This window comes from Homarus americanus, unplaced genomic scaffold, assembly GCF_018991925.1.
Source record: "Homarus americanus isolate GMGI-L3 unplaced genomic scaffold, GMGI_Hamer_2.0 scaffold34345, whole genome shotgun sequence".
NCBI lineage: Eukaryota > Metazoa > Arthropoda > Malacostraca > Decapoda > Nephropidae > Homarus > Homarus americanus.
Window position 1 is genome coordinate 1,365,426 of NW_024736072.1, and position 7,075 is coordinate 1,372,500.

At 44.1% G+C, this 7,075-nt stretch overlaps 1 protein-coding gene across 2 annotated transcripts in view; it reads left to right on the top strand.

Moving 5' to 3' along the window:
* Positions 1-7,075, top strand: part of LOC121871909 — a 45,012-nt gene that overhangs the window by 35,272 nt on the left and 2,665 nt on the right. The window lies entirely within an intron of this gene.

The window sequence follows — 7,075 nt, forward strand, 5'->3', positions numbered from 1 at the left end:
TCTATTTATCTCACACACACACACGCACACACACACACACACACACAGTAGGGGGTCACAATATGTCCACAAAACATCATGGTTGGTACACAAAAGGTTAGTCCAATAATGACCTAGCAACGACAATAAGCACTTTCAGAATACCTCGTTAAAGAGACTCGTACGTTCAGAATAGTGTAGTGTAGGTTAGGTGAAGTATAGTGTAGGTTCAGTATAGTGTAGTATAGTGAAGGTACAGGATAGTGTAGTATAGTGAAGGTTCAGAATAGTGTAGTGTAGGTTAGGTTAAGTATAGTGTAGGTTCAGGATAGTGTAGTATAGTGTAGGTTCAGGATAGTGTAGTATAGTGTAGGTTCAGGATAGTGTAGTGTAGGTTAGGTTAAGTATAGTGTAGGTTCAGGATAGTGTAGTATAGTGTAGGTTCAGGATAGTGTAGTATAGTGTAGGTTCAGGATAGTGTAGTGTAGGTTAGGTTATGCTAGGTTAGGTTAGGTTAAATGTAGTGTGGGTACAGGATAGTGTAGTGTCGGGTCATCTCCCTTCATTCACCTTCATTCATTCCTTCCCTTCACTGTCATTCATTCCTTCCCTTCATTCACTGTCATTCATCCACAACAAGACCCCAGAGCAGTTATTTTGTTTACCCTCGTAGCGTCATACAGCCCATCACCTCCCCATCACCAGTACGCCCCTTCTCCCATCACCAGTACGTCCCTTCTCCCATCACCAGTGCAACCTTTCCCCATTACCTCCCCATCAATGCTATGTCCCCCCCCCCATCACCAGTACGTCCCTTCACCCATCACCTCCCCATCAGTAGTCCATCCTTCCCCATCAACTATTACATCACACAGACAGACAGAAAACAGACAGACAGACAGAGGCTAAACAACCTCACTAACGCATTATTCCGTGTGCACGAAATTTAGTAAAAGGAAAACAAAAAAATTCAGACACAGTCATCCCCGGGAGCCATTATTACCAGGTCCCCGCCGTGTTGCAGTGAGTGAGGTGCTTCCCCCTCTCTCATATGACACCCAGCACTGCCAAGTATGAGTATTGTTGTATGAGGGCTGTTCTTGGGGGTGTATGAGGGGCGTTCGTACGGGTGTATGGAGGGAATCGTATCATTAATTGGTCAAAGTTATGAGGGAAGTGTGAATGGGGTTCTAAAAAAAAGTATGAATAATAATATGAACAAATAATAATAGTAATAATAACGATGATTTAGATAGATAAATATATAAATTATAGATAGATTGACAGATAAGAGGCACTGGGGATGGCACTGGTGGCATTCTCCCCCGACCTACGGGAAATAACCCAGACTTACTGCAGGAAGTGTGGCGGATGACGACCTCACCCCTCTCTTCCCTCTCTACCCCCTCTCCCCTGCCTTCCTCTCTCTCCCTCATTCCTTCCCATCCTTACCCCTACCTTCCCCTCCCTCCCTCCCCGCCCCTGGAGTATGCAATATTTCAACATTCTGAAGGTCTTATAAAATTTGGTGGATGGGGGAAGAGAGATATTGCATTCGCTGGCATGTGTCGGCTACTCCAGTTATTTTCAAATCTCTTTTCACCATCTTGTTTACCTGCAAATATCGTTCATGTCGTCTATAGTTTTGCGTCACATCGAGGGGTTACAGTACAGTATAGGTAGTACACATATTCCTGTGTTTATGACTATGTTCCCTGTATCCTTTTATCTCCCCGCCATCATGTTTACATTCTGGTGTCATTCATGTCGCATATATTTTCGCAACTCGATTACCTCCTCAAAGGCTTGGAATCTGTTTGTTTATCCTCTGTTGTTATTCATGTCGCCTGTGGTTTATCGTCACTATTACCTCTTCAAAGGGTTGGATCCATCTTATTTTATTCGTGTTGTCTGAAGTTCTTTCGTATTTTCATCACCTTGAAGGATTAATCCAGTTTGTTTACGTCTAAGGTGTCGTTTGTAGCCCGGCGCCGCCATCAGCTAGGCCTTCACGCTCCTCCTTAAAGGATTGGATTCAATTTCCTGCCGCTGATTCCCGCCAGTTAATCCTATTTCCAAAATTTGACCGCCTAAAAGAGTAAGCGGATCTTATATCCTGTGAGGGAAGCATCTCAGGCTGGTGGTGGAGCCGACCCTGATGATAAACTTGTTCCCTGTTGTCGGGTCCACAGATAACAGATATTCCATGGCGTAAGGATGGTCTCTGATTGGCTGATTCACTAACCAGTTAAAGACAAGTCGCAGCCAAAACAAATGACACACGTTAACAGAAACATTACAATTTATGATAACAAAACGCATTTAGTTTCCATCACAAGTTGTACATTTTACATCTCGTGCCCTATGTTTGTTTTGGCTGCGACCCATCTCTCATTGGTTAGCGAATCAGCCAATCAGACACCATCCTTACGCCAGGGAATATCTGTTGTCTGCTGTATATATGACAACAGGGGACCCAGTTTACCTTAGTGGTAGTGTGAGGGTTTTAGTTTAGTTAACAAATTTATTGACAAAGCTTAGAGTACAGTTTGTCTATTCTGAGTAATTCAGTCAGGTCTTGACACTGAAGGTGGTATCACTTCTCACTGCCACGCAGGACAGAGGTTCATACACAAAGAAATACATCATATTCATTAACAGTATATATAGGTCTGAATCATGTGGGTGAGTGTGTATGCGTCAGTGGGTAAAGGAGAGAATGTTGAGTGTGAAAGTGAATGAGTGAGTATGTGAGAGGGAGCGAGTTTATGTGTGAGTGAAAGAGATAGTGAGTGTATGTGTGAGTGAGAGTGAATGAGGGAGGGAGAGTGAGTGTGTGTGTATATGTGAGCGAGTGAGTGTGTGTGTGAGAGTGAGTGAGAAAGTGTGTGAGGGAGGGAGAGTGAGTGTGTGTGTATGTGTGAGCGAGTGAGTGTGTGCGTGAGTGCGTGAGAGAGTGTGTGAGCGAGTGAGTGTGTATGTGAAAGTGAGTGAGAGAGTGCGTGAGGGGTGAAAGAGAGTGTGAGTGTGCATCAGCTAGACTAGAGGGTGAGAGCAGTGTATAGAGGAGTGTTTAAGCTATTCATAAGAGCAGTGGTAGAGGGTCCACTCAGCTGACTTGTTGAGCCCTTCACTTTCATAACTTCCCTCTCCTTCTCCCCTATCTTTATCCCCCCTCTCTATCCCTCTCCATCCATTCAACCGAGGGCTTCCTATCCCCCTCCTCCTTATCCTCGCGTCCTCCTCTTTACCCCTTGTTCAACTCCTCCTTCCCTCTCATCTCTCTGACTCTCGTCCCTCCTTTTCTTCTCCCCCTCCTCTCTTTCCCTTCATCTTCCGCTTCCTCCTCTCCCCCCTCCTATTCCTTCTCCTCTCCTCCTTTCTCTTTCCCTTCTCCTCCCTCTTTCTCTTCTCTTTTCCATTATTTCTCCTCCTCCTCTTCCTCCTCCTCCTCCACTTTCTTCCTACCCCTCCTCTCCCTCTTCCTCTCCACCTTCTTCCTACCCCTCCTCCCTCCTCCACCTTCTTCCCTACCTCTTCCTCCTTCCACCTTCTTCCCTACCCTCCTCCTACCTTCTTCCCTACCCCTCCTCCTTCCACCTTCTTCCTACCCCTCCTCCTCCACCTTCCTACCCCTCCTCTCTTCCTCCTCCTCTCCACCTTCTTCCTACCCTTCCTCCTCTCCACCTTCTTCCTACCCCCTCCTCCTCTCCACCTTCTTCCTACCCCTCCTCCTCCACCTTCTTCCCCTCCTCCTCTCCACCTTCTTCCTACCCCTCTTCCTCCTCCTCTCCACCTTCTTCTTCTCCTACTCTTCCTCCCTCCCCTCCTCCCTCTTCTCCTCCCTCCTCTCCCCTCCCTCTCCTCCTCTCCACCTTCCTCCTCCCTTCCACCTTCTTCCTACCCCCTCCTCCTCTTCCTCCTCCTTCTTCTCCTCCCCTCCTCCTCTCCTCCTCCTCTCCCTCCTCCTCTTCTCCTCCTCCTCCTCCACCTTCTTCCTACTCCCTCCTCCTCTCCACCTTCTTCCCCTTCCTCCTCCCTCTCCACCCTTCCTACCCTCCTCCTCTCACCTTCTTCCTACCCTCCTCCCTCCACCTTCTTCCTACCCCTCCTCCTCCCTCTCCACCTTCTTCCTACCCCTCCTCCTCTTCCTCTTCATTCAAGTAAGGGCCCCTCACTACCTCCTCTTTATACCCTTTTAACACCAATTACTGGGTAGCTGTCCTGACCTTCCTCCTCCCCCCTCTCTAGTTTCTTCTTCTTCTCTTCTTCTTCTTCTTCTTCTTCTTCTTCTTCTTCTTCTTCTTCTTCTTCTTCTTCTTCTTCTCTTCTTCTTCTTCTTCTTCTTCTTCTTCTTCTTCTTCTTCTTCTTCTTCTTCTTCTTCTTCTTCTTCTTCTAGTGTTTATGTTATTTTTGTTGTTCTTCTTTTAGTGTTTTTTGTTATTTTTGTTTTGTTGCCTTGTTCTTCTTCTTTTGAGTTATTTTTCGTATATTTTCTTCTTATTTTTCTTCCATTTTCTCCCTCTTCTCTCTTCCTCTTTCATGTTTCTTCTTTTTTGTCTTTATTCCTCCTCCTTTATTATTGTGACTGCCATTCCTTCTAGTTCGGTTCTATCAGATCTCTCTCTCTCTCTCTCTCTCTCTCATTCTAATGACTGGATGAGGTATTTGAGGAGAGAGAGAGAGAGAGGTCAGAGGCGTGGACGAGGTAGAGGTCAAAGTTGAGGTGGTGAGGTCACCTCCCATGAACACTGGCTTACCTAGACAGCCTTGCACAGGATGTTAGGGGGTGCCCAATAAACTAGCCTCCTCCGGGGCAATCTAAAAAAAAATCTAGACAGACACACGTACACACAAAGACTGACACACACATGCACACATAGACTGACAGGCAGACACACAGAGGGAGACGGACAGACATACAGTACATGGAGAGAAAGAAAACACATACATACATACATACATACATACATACAGAGAGAGAGAGAGAGAGAGAGAGAGAGAGAGAGAGAGAGAGAGAGAGAGAGAGAGAGAGGTAAATTGGTGCTGGTAAGTGGACCAGTTTCTTTGACTCTAATAATACGTGAATATGAGACTTAAGGACCAGTGGTGGTGGTGGTATTGATGGTGGTAGTAGTGGTTGTGATGGTGGTAGTTGTGTTAGTTATGGGGTGGAGGTGGTGATCGTAGTTGTTGCGTTTAGTTATAGGATCGTGGTGAGAGTGGTGGTAGTAGTTGTGTTAGTTATTGGGGTGGTGGTAGTGGTGGTGATGGTAGTTGTCGTGTTAGTCATGGGGGTGGTGGTGGTGGTGATGGCAGTAGTTATAGGGATAGTGGTGGTGGTGCTAGTGCCAGTTGCGGTGAATTGTGATAATGGTGATTGCTGTGTTGATGGTAGTAGTTGTGTTAGTGGTGGTGGTAGTAATGGTAGCTATGGTAATAGTGGTAGTAGTTGTGTTTTAGAGTCATAAGTACGTAGAGAGAGAGAGAGAGAGAGAGAGAGAGAGAGAGACTATCGAAACCTGCAGTATAGTTTAATATATGAATCATCAATTACAGCAGTGAATCCATATTGCGTTAATTATTATTATATTAGTATAGTAAATATGTTATTATTATTATTATTATTATTATTATATTATATTATATTATTATTATTATTATATTATATTATATTATATTATATTATTATTATTATTATATTATATTATATTATTATTATTATTATTATTATTATTATTATTATTATCTATATATATAAAACAAAGAAGTATGTCTGTGTGCTTGTCTGTGTGTTTGTGTGTCCGCACGAGAATCTCGGAAACTACTTTACCAATCTGTAGTAATGATGGATGGTGTTATATGTAGTGATGATGGATGGTGTTATATGTAGTGATGATGGATGGTGTTATATGTAGTGATGATGGATGGTGTTATATGTAGTGATGATGGATGGTGTTATGTAGTGATGATGGATGGTGTTATATGTAGTGATGATGGATGATGATGATGGATGATGTTATATGTAGTGATGGATGGTGTTATATGTAGTGATGATGAATGATGTTATATGTAGTGATGATGGATGGTGTTATATGTAGTGATGATGGAGGTTGTTATATGTAGTGATGGTGGGTGGTGTTATATGTAGTGATGATGGATGATGTTATGTGTAGTGATGATGGATGTTGTTATATGTAGTGATGATGGGTGATGTTTTATGTAGTGTTGATGGATGCTGTTATATATAGTGATGATGGATAGTGTTATATGTAGTGATGATAAGACAATAAAATAATAACAGTTTAATGCTAAAAAAATATACTTTGCTGTACCATGGTAGTGAAAAACATGGCAGAACTACATACACCGTTAATGAACTATTGATGGAAGAAGAAATTTTGGGGACTGAACAGTGAGACAATGTGGAGCCTCCCGGAGGGTGGCGTCCTACCGTGGCCTGACTGATTTTGGATTGCCTTCCCCAAACCGAGAAGAACCAGTAGTTGCAAACACGGAGTTTCTCAGAGAGACAGACTACTCAGTTGAAGTTCTGGTGAATTTTCTTGAAGAAAATGAGCCTCACCTGGTGCCTGATCAAGCAAATGCTTATGAACAGATCTTGCAAGTGATACAAGCGGGGCAGGGAGGTATGATCTTTCTCGATGCACCTGGCGGGACAGGAAAAACATTCCTGATCAACCTTCTGTTGGCCAAAGTACGTCATCAGAGGAAAATTGCTCTTACTGTGGCATCCTCAGGCATTGCTGCAACACTACTAGAAGGAGGACGTACAGCACACTCAACTTTTAAACTGCCTCTCAACCTCGCTCACAATGAGAATCCAGTGTGCAACATCAAAAAAGGATCGGCAAAGGCAAAACTCTTAGAAAAATGCAGCCTCATAGTCTGGGATGAATGCACTATGTCTCACAAGTTAGCGTTTGAAGCATTGGACAGGCCCTTGCAAGACATACGAGAAAATGACCAGCTCATGGGTGGCATTACAATGGTCATTGCTGGAGACTTTCGCCAGACCCTACCTGTCATTCCTCGAAGCACTCCAGCTGATGAACTGAATGCGTGCCTCAAGGC